Here is a 9,653-nt window from a genome sequence, read left to right as displayed (position 1 = left end):
TGCTCTACCATTTGAACCACACCTCCAGCCCAGCTCTTTACTGGTTAGTCGGAAATGTAGTGTCTCAGACTTTCCCGCTGGGACTGACTTGGAACCATGTCTCAGGCATCTGAGGAGCTAGGACTACAGACATGAGCCATTGGTGCCTGGCAGTCCCAACTACATGTACAGGACAGACACCACACTGCTGCCTTCCCAAGAGCAGGATGGGGCTGCCCATTCTGCCTGCCCAGTGACAGGACCAAGGCCTCTCGGCATCAGGGAAGGTCAGCCTGGGTGAGCCCTGTGGTTACCCCACTTTCTGTTGGTGTGCCTCTGACCTGCAGAATGCAATTCCCGTAACTGTAACATTCTTGTCCTTAAATGCTTCACCTCATCCCAGCCCCTACCAACAAATCAGCAAGAGGGGGGGGGCAGCACCAGCAATGGGGGCCTAGGCCTCATAGGTTCTGGACACAGGTTGGAGGGGGAGGGCCCACACTGGACAAATAGGAGGCCCAAGATTCGAACTGTAGATCCTAAGGACAGTGGCTAAGCTGACTGCCCAGCCAGCTCTTTTGGCAGATGAGACTGCCAGTGGCTGCCACTCGGCGCCTATCTGTGCCAACAGCAAACATCCCCACGAACAAGGCCTGTCTGTCTGGGGACAAGCATGGCTTTGTGACTTTCACAGCTACTTGAGCCCCCTCAGCCAGCCTGAACACAAGAGGGTTTCCCACGCCATGCAGAAAGGGCTTTTTCTTCCCTCTTAGAAAATGCGTGACAGACGCTTGGCTCACCAGGAAGTTGGAGAACATCATGGGAGGCAGCCGGGCCTCACAGCCCACGCCGGGCGCCCCAGCACAGGGTGACCTGTTACGTGGGGCGGTGGTGCTTGCCTGAGGCAGCCCCTGAGCCACGGGAAAAGGCCTGCCTGCGGGTGAGGGCAGTCCTGACCACAGCATTCAGCACGTCTCCAAACACGGGAGGGGTCTCCCTGCTGCTATGAGGTGGTCAGCATGCGGCACAGATGGCTTTGTCACCGGGTGCAGGTGAAGGTTTGTGAAGCTTCCCTCTCAAAGTAGGGACTCTTCACTTAGGGTCCTTGACTTCCATCACATACTAAGAATCTCGGGACAAGACACAGTGGTCAGAAAACTTGGTGGAGCTCTGTTGAATAAGTATGCAGGAAAGTAACAGAGTGTGGGTGCTCTAGGAGGGAGGGAGAGAGAGAGAGAGAGAGAGACCTAGCTTCTTAGGGGTACTTAGGTGGTAAAGGTAGAGGGTTTGACTTCAAAGTTATGTAAAGACATGTGTTCTGTCTTTGTTCTAATGACCCATGGTGTTACACCTTCTGAGAGTCTAGATGTTTGGGGCATTCTTTCCAGGTAAGAATGAATCCTGCCATAAAACAGATCCTTACTCTTGAGATAAGGAAGGTGCCCTGTTGTCTGCATTTGGTGAAGGAGGTGGCTTGAGTTTTAGGGGAGCACTTCTCTCAGGAAGGCATACATCCTGCCAGACAAATGTTAATTCTTGGAGTGAGAAATGCACCTCTCAGGAAGGCATGCCTCCTGATGTCCCTTTCTGGAGCACAGGCGGTGCTTCTATGTTTCTCAGTACCATGTTTCTTTTCTTTTCTTTTTTTTTTTTTTTTGCCAGTCCTGGGCTTGGACTCAGGGCCTGAGCACTGTCCCTGGCTTCTTCCCGCTCAAGGCTAGCACTCTGCCACCTGAGCCACAGCGCCCCCTCTGGCCATTGTGCTGGGGAATCGAACTGAGAGCTTCATGTGTAGGAGGCAAGCACTCTTGCCACTAGGCCATATTCCCAGCCCAGTACCATGTTTCTGAGTTGCCTTCACCAGGCCTCATTTTCCTCAAGTTATCCTGCCTCATTTTCCCCTAAATGACATTGGTCCCTTAATCTTAAGGGAAATAGAAGAATGAATATCGCCTGTATTTGCATATGCTTACCATACCTCATTTTCCCTAATCTATCCTACTTCAGTTTTTTATTTATTATCTTGTTTACTTATTTTGAGACAAGGTCTTGCTTTGTAACTCAAGCTGGCCTCAGATTTGTAGTCCAACCTTGGCCTCCTCAGTGTTAAGATTATAATCATACACCACTGCAAATGGCTTCTTCTTTTATTTTTGCTGGTTGTAGGACTTGAACTCAGGGCCTGGTTGTTGTCCCTGAACTCTTTTGCTCAAGTAGCATTCTACCACTTAAGCCACAGCTCTATTTCTGGCTTTTTGGTGATTAATTGGAGGTAAGAGTCTCTCAAACTTTCCTTCCTGGGCTAGCTTCAAACTGTAATCCTCAGATCTCAGCTTCTTTAGTAGGTAGGATTACAGATGTGAGCCACTGGTGCCCAGTTCTGGCTTGCTTGCTGCTGTTGTTGTTTTGGTGTTCATTCTGGGCTTGAACTCGGAGCCTAGGCACTGTCCTTAAGCTTTTGTGCTCAAGGCTAGCACTCTACCACTTGAACTATAGCTCCATTTCCAACTTTCTGGTAATTGGAAATAAGAGCCTCACTGACTTTCCTACCCAGGCTGCATTTCAACTATGATCCTTAGGGGCTGGGAATATGGCCTAGTGGCAAAGTGCTCACCTCATATACATGAAGCCCTGGGTTCGGTTCCTCAGCACCACATATATAGAAAAAACTGGAAGTGGCACTGTGGCTCAAGAGATAGAGTTCTAGCCTTGAGCAAAAAGAAGCCAGGGACAGTGCTCAGGCCCTGAGTCCAAGCCCCAGGACTGGCAACAAAAACAAAAACAAATAAACTCAACTATGATCCTTAGATCTCAGTCTTCTGAGTAGCTGGGACTATAGGCATGAGCCACTAGATCCTGGCTGGGCTTTTTTTTTTTGGCCAGTCCTGGGGCTTGGACTCAGGGCCTGAGCATTGTCCCTGGCTTCTTTTTGCTCAAGGCTAGCACTCTGCCACTTGAGCCACAGCGCCACCTCTGGCCATTTTCTGTATATGTGGTGCTGGGGAATCGAACCAAAGGCTTCATGTATACGAGGCAAGCGCTCTTGCCACTAGGCCATATCCCCAGCCCATGGCTGGGCTTATTTTTAAAGGAATGAATACATGCTGTTTTAATCTATTTTCTGTGGCTATTACAGAATCTCTGAGATATTGTGTGTGTGTGTGTGTGTGTGTGTGTGTGTGTGTGTGTGTGTGTGTGTGTGTGTACTGGTACTGGGGCTTGAACTCAGGGCCTGGGTGCTATTCTTCCATTTTTTTCACTCAAGGCTCAGACTCTAGCACGCGAGTCACAGCTCCACTTTTGACTTTTTGCTAGTTAATTGGATCTAAAAAGTATCTCAGATTTATCTATCTGCCTGGGCTGGCTTAGAACTTGGATCCTCAGATAGCCTTCTGAGTAGCTAGGATTGCAGGTGTGAGCCTCTGGTGGCTGGCTCAGACTGAGTAACTGAAAGGAAAAGAGGTTCATTCAGCTCATAGTTCTACAAGTCTGGTATCAGGACCTCATGCTGTTTGTGCTGTCTCAGCTCAGGAAAGAAAGCAAAAGGGCAACTGGGCAGGCATGAAAGAAAGGAGAGAAATGAGGTCAAATAGGTAATGGTAAACCATTCCTGAGGGAGAAGCAGTGATCTTCCATAGCCCAAATACCTGCACAGGCTCCATCGCCCTGTACTGCCACCCTAAAAAGCTTAATTTCTGGGTACCATCATGGCGGATGCGGCCAGTCAAGTGCTCCTGGGCTCCGGTCTCACCATCCTGTCCCAGCTGTTCCTGTGGGATAAGAGTCTCTTCCTCCAACAATAGGACGAAATACTTTTGGGCGGCAAGTATGTCAGCTCCCTAGTCTCTTTTGTTATGCTCAGCACATAGGAAGGCGTGGCTTGTTCACAGGCTTAACTCCAAGACTGTGTTCAGGAGTCTTTGGAACTGTGGTCCATAGCCAAGTTCTACAGCACTATCAGGAACTGGACAAACCTGAGGATTCAGGAATTGGAAGTTTCCATAGAGAAGGTTCATGTTCCTTTGACCAGGTTACCAAAGAGACAACTCAGAGATGATTGCTGGTTCTGCTGCTACCCTCATTACACATCCTTCCATGTGATCACTCTGAGATCTGTGATACAATTCATTGGCAGAGAATCCAAGTACTGTGGACTTTGTGACTCCATACAAACCATGTATCGGGAAGAGGGCATGCTGGGGTTTTTTGCGGGTCTCATTCCTCGCCTCCTAAGTGACATCATTTCTTGGTGGCTCTGTAACTCCCTGTCCTACCTCGTCAACACCTATGCACTCAACAGTGGGGTTTCTACCATGAATGAAATGAAGTTATTCCCAAGCTGTCACAGGATTCTTTGCCAGTAGGTTGACCTATCCCTTGGTGTTTGTATCTAATCTTATGGCTGTTAACAACTGCGGGCTTGCTGGTGGATCCCCTCCTTACTCCCTAGTATGTACTTCTTGGATAGATTGCTGGTAATGCTGCAAAAAGAGGGAAATAGGAGCCGAGGAAATAGCTTGTTTTTCCGGAAGGTCCCCTGTGGGAAGACTTGTTATGACCTGAAAAGGTTAATTTGAAGATGCGGGGCAGGGACAGTGACATTTCTATAGTCCCAGATGCAGAGAATTGTGGGAGAGAATGTTGATTTCTATACAGTATGGTGCACTTTTTTAATAATCATTTAATCTTGGGGAAAAAAAGCTTAATTTCTGGGCTGGGATGTAGCTCAGTGGTAAATCACTTGAGTAGCAAGGGCAATGAGTTTTATCCCCAGAGTTAAAAAAAAAAAAAAGTGAGTTGGGAATATGGCCTAGTGGCAAGAGTGCTTGCCTCATATACATGAAGCCCTGGGTTTGATTCCTCAGCACCACATATATAGAAAATGGCCAGAGGTGGCGCTGTGGCTCAAGTGGTAGAGTGCTAGCCTTGAGCAAAAAGAAGCCAGGGATAGTGCTCAGGCCCTGAGTTCAAACCCCAGGACTGCCCACCCCCCCAAAAAAAAGTTTACAACACATGAACTTTGGGAAATACTCCAAATACAGCAGGTACGTGTTTCCAAGTGTCACAGTGGTTTTTTGTAATTTTGTTTTTGCCAGTCCTGTGGCTTGAACTCAAGGCCTGGGCTCTCTTCCTAAGCTTCTTTTAGCTCAAGGCTAGCACTCTACCACTTGAGCCACAGAGCCACTTCTGGCCTTTTCTGTTTATGTGGTGCTGAAGAATCAAACCCAGGGCTTCATGCATGCTAGGCAAGCACTCTACCACTAAGCCACATTCCTAGCCCCCAATTAAGACTTTAAAGTGTTAGGTCCACCAGAGAAAAATGGCTCCTTCCCCTTTGTTTTCCCTCTGTGCACCTGTGGCCCTCCCTAGCCGTCCCTGCTCAGCACCTGTGTAACCCAGGTAACACACACTGGGGGGCAGTGGGAGGTGTCCCCAGGCCGAGATCACTGCTGCTGCAGCTTCTTCCTGCCCTCTCTATATAGCCAATCTCCATCATTATCTGCCCCCCTTTTTTTCTCTTATTCCCTTCCCTTGCATCCCTTGCATCCCTTGTACCCCCTGCACCCCTCCACCTGGTGCACCGGCAGTATGCTCATCCCACAGTAAACTCTTTTTTGCCTGAGCCACCATGTGGCAGGCCCCTTCCGGTGACCCTCACATTAAGCTCACTAGTCTTCAGTTTTCCAGCACCAAGGAACAGCTGCTTGGAGGTTTGGGTGATGACTTGCTGTCTGGCCTTTCTTTTCCTGAGGCCTGTGGGAGACAAGGTGTTGCCCACTGGCTCCTGAGCCACTCCAGCAGTTATACAGAGCAGAGTGGCTTTGTCAGTGGCAGGTGAAGATTCTCCATTGAGAAGGTTCCAGGTCCACCCTCGTCTCCCCTCCCCCCTTTTGTCTCCACAATTAGTGGGACACTTCACCTCCAAAGTTCCTGAAGAGGCTGGGAATGTGCCCTAGTGGCAAGAGTGCTTGCCTCAAATACATGAAGCCCTGGGTTCAATTCCCCAGCACCACATATACAGAAAACAGCCAGAGGTGGCGCTGTGGCTCAAGAGGCAGAGTGCTAGCCTTGAGCAAAAAGAAGCCAGGACGGTGCTCAGGCCCTGAGTCCAAGGTCCAGGACTGGCCAAAAAACAAAAACAAAACAAAAAACAAAGTTCCTGAAGAACGGTAGCTACCTGAGTTGTTTTTCTGGAGGCTGGGGCTATTTTTGTCTGTCTCAAGCCAGTGACACCCACAACCCTCCATGGGTGGCGTCTGAGGGCCCTGTTCTCACTTGGGGGGGGCACGCTAACCGCCATCTTGTCCTCATGTCCTGAGAGGGGCCATGTGCAGACCACCACTCCGCCCATCCTCTTCCTCACCTCCTGTCATCTCTCCCCACGCCCTACTTCTCAGCCCACAAATGCCCCTAAGTCCTGTCACCAGGAGGCGAGTTTTGAGACTTGATCTTCTGGTCTCTGCCTGGGGCTGCCTCATGAAGTTTCTTCTGCAAAACCCGTCCTTCCATCCATCCCTCGTGGCACCAGGAGGAGGGCAGAGCTGTTGCCCGAGGGTCAGTGACTGGTGGTGCTTCTGGGAGGGTCCCCGAAAGGATTTGCCTGGCCCTTGGGATATCAAGGTCTTTTTTTTTTTTTTTTGGCCAGTCCTGGGCCTTGGACTCAGGGCCTGAGCACTGTCCCTGGCTTCTTCCCGCTCAAGGCTAGCACTCTGCCACTTGAGCCACAGCGCGGCTTCTGGCCGTTTTCTGTATATGTGGTGCTGGGGAATCGAACCTAGGGCCTCATGTATCCGAGGCAGGCACTCTTGCCACTAGGCTATATCCCCAGCCCCGATATCAAGGTCTTGATGTCACAAAAAAGACTTTCAGATACATTGAGGTAGAGACCAAGAAAGTCCATTAGTGTAGCCAAGTGAAGAAACAGTGCAGACACTGGCACAGGCCTGTGGTCACAAGCACGCTTTTTCCCCACAGCTATTTATGGTAAGAAAGTAGGTTGGGGTTTGGTTCAAACTCACTTAGGTTGTAGAGTGTCCTGCTGGTGTTCAATCCACTTACCAGCACCATGTCTGCTGAGATCCTGAGGTTGGTCCGCTCACTACCTTGGGTCTGGATGTCTGCCATCTTCCAAGGACCGACCTGTGGCATGCTCCCACCGGCGCTGTCCACCCCCAAGGAGGTTTTCTCCCCTAAGTGCGTTTTGTGCCATGAAGAGTCATTTTCTCAGGACAAATTTCTTTCTTTAAGATGTCTTCACTTAGTTTCCAGAGCACACTAATTATTTGAGCAAGCAGGAAGGGTCACAGGGCAAGAGTTATTCTTTTTGCTCTCTCTTTTTAACTAATTGTGCAGTTTATGAGGGAATGCAAGGCTTAAAGCAAAGAAAATAGTGCTTGTATGCTTTTAACCAAGCTATTCATTAATACATCTTTGTTGCTGAACTCCTGGCTGCTATCACCCACGCCCGGTTGTCTCTGATCTACCCTGCTTCGTTACCAGCCTGTGTGGGAGACGGGGTCTGCAGAGGCCGGAGGAAGACCACGTCCTTTGCCAGGCTCACGCACAGTCAGGCACATCTACTTCTTTTTATTTTAGTTAGTTGTGGGGCTTGAACTCAGGGCCTGAGTATGAGTACTTTCTGTCCCTGAGATTTTTTTCCTCAAGGTTAGCACTCTACCACTTTGAGCCACAGCTTCACTTCCCTTCCAGTTTTCTGGTGGCTAATTAGAGATAAGGGTCTCCTGGACTTTCCAGCCCCAGCTGGCTTTGAGTCACGATTCTCAGAATTACAGTAGCTGGAATCCCAGGTGTGTCACATGTCCCAGCCGCCGAGAGGCCTCCAAGGCCTAGCAGTGACACAACCAGCCCTTGCATGCAAGACTTGAGAGAGCAATTCAAGTAGTTTCTGAGTCAGCAAGAGAATCGGGTGCAAAGTCTAAGAACAGCCTCTCCTTTCTCAGGTGAGTTTCTAAGTGACCGAGGGCAGGCTGCCCAGTGAGATCTTTCTTCCCTTCCTGGTCATGAAATGCCTGAGTCTGCTTCTGCAAAATGGACCCAAGCTGGACACACCAGTCAGCCCTGCTCTGGGAGGTGACCCACGAAGCTGCAACATGTGCCAAGGCCCTGCTGGCAGGGAGGCAAAGGGTGACCACCCACCAGCACCTGTGGCACACAGAGGGTTGTGTCACCCCAAGCACCTCCAAGCAAGCTGATGTGTGACAGGAAGAGTGCAATGAGCCAGGAGAGGAGTTCTCGGTACCTGGGTCATTCTAGGCAGGAATGAAGAGCCAGGGAGGAGCCGGGGCCAGTGGCCCTGTTCACAGGGAGGCAAAGCCTGAATGGCCTTTTCAAAGGAAATGGGAAGAGGAGGCGCTCAGCTTGTTAATGGCAAATATGTCTCTGGCTACCTGCTGGAGCCTTATTTGTCCCCTCACACCTGGCCATTCAGGTCCTGGATTAATTGTGAAGTACCTCTGCTATGAACTTGATACAAATGGCATCTTCCATGACATTACAGCACCCATGGTCCGTTCCCCAAACAGGCAAGAGGCTTTGGCAGGATGAAGGGCCTACTCCCCTGGGCAGTTCTGCTCTGGGGCAGGGTTTACAGCTTTTATCAATGAAGCTGCTGTGAGTACCTGCAAATATTGTATAGGGTTTGGGGATCTGGGGTTGAGCACCTGCTGGACTTGGAAAGCATTGGACTGCAGCCCGCAGGCACCTGGGTCCTCTTCACTCCCATGCGGTGTCCCCCAACTGCTCCCAGGGCTTGAACTCAAGGCCTGGGCACTGCTCCTGAGTTTTTGTGCTCAAGGCTAGCATTCTACCACTTGAGCTACAGCTCCACTTCTGGCTTTTTTTTTTTTTTGTCTTTTCTTTTTTGGTACTGGGGATCAAACCCAGGATGTTGCACTTACTAGGCAAGCGCTTTGCCACTGAGCTACATCTCAGCCCTACTTCTGGCAGCACCGTCCCTGGCTCCTTTTTGCTCAAGGCTAGAACTCTACCACTTGAGCCACAGCGCCGCTTCTGGCCTTTTCTACATATGTGGTGCTGAGGAATTGAACCCAGGGTTTCATGCATGCAAGGCCAGCACCCAGCCCCTACTTCTGCCTTTTTTTTTTTTGCTGGTTAATTGGCAATAAGAGTCTCACAGAGGGCTGGGAATATGGCCTAGTGGTAAAGTGCTCACCTCATACACATGAAGCCCTGGGTTCGATTCCTCAGCACCACATATATAGAAAAAAGCCGGAAGTGGCGCTGTGACTCAAGTGGTAGAGTGCTAGCCTTGAGCAAAAAGAAGCCAGAGACAGTGCTGAGGCCCTGAGTTCATGCCCCAGGACTGGCAGCAAAAACAAAAACAAACAAACAACCAAAAAAGAGTCTCACAGACTTTCCTGCCCAGGCTAGCTTCAAGCTGCAATCCTCAGATCTTAGCCTCCTGAGTAGCTAGGATTCCAGGTGCGATCTGCCAGTGCCCAGCTACCACTGCTTCTAGAGCAACGGATTCCAACATAAAAGTTAAAGCCAAGCCAGGCATGGTGGATCACACCTGGAATCCCAGGTATTAGGAAGGATCATTGTTTGGGGTTAACCTGGGCAAAAAATTAGTGAGACCTCCATCTCAACCAAGAGCTAGGCACAATAGGATACACTTGTCATCCCAGCTTCTG

At 49.9% G+C, this 9,653-nt stretch overlaps 1 pseudogene; it reads left to right on the top strand.

The window, feature by feature from the left end:
* Positions 1 to 3,856: 3,856 nt before the first annotated feature.
* Positions 3,857 to 4,556, top strand: LOC125361223 (annotated as a pseudogene).
* Positions 4,557 to 9,653: the final 5,097 nt, after the last annotated feature.

Source organism: Perognathus longimembris, chromosome 13 (genome assembly GCF_023159225.1).
Source record: "Perognathus longimembris pacificus isolate PPM17 chromosome 13, ASM2315922v1, whole genome shotgun sequence".
Taxonomy (NCBI): Eukaryota; Metazoa; Chordata; class Mammalia; order Rodentia; family Heteromyidae; genus Perognathus; species Perognathus longimembris.
The sequence above is the reverse complement of the archived record's forward strand: the minus strand, read 5'-3'. Positions and strand labels throughout refer to the sequence as shown.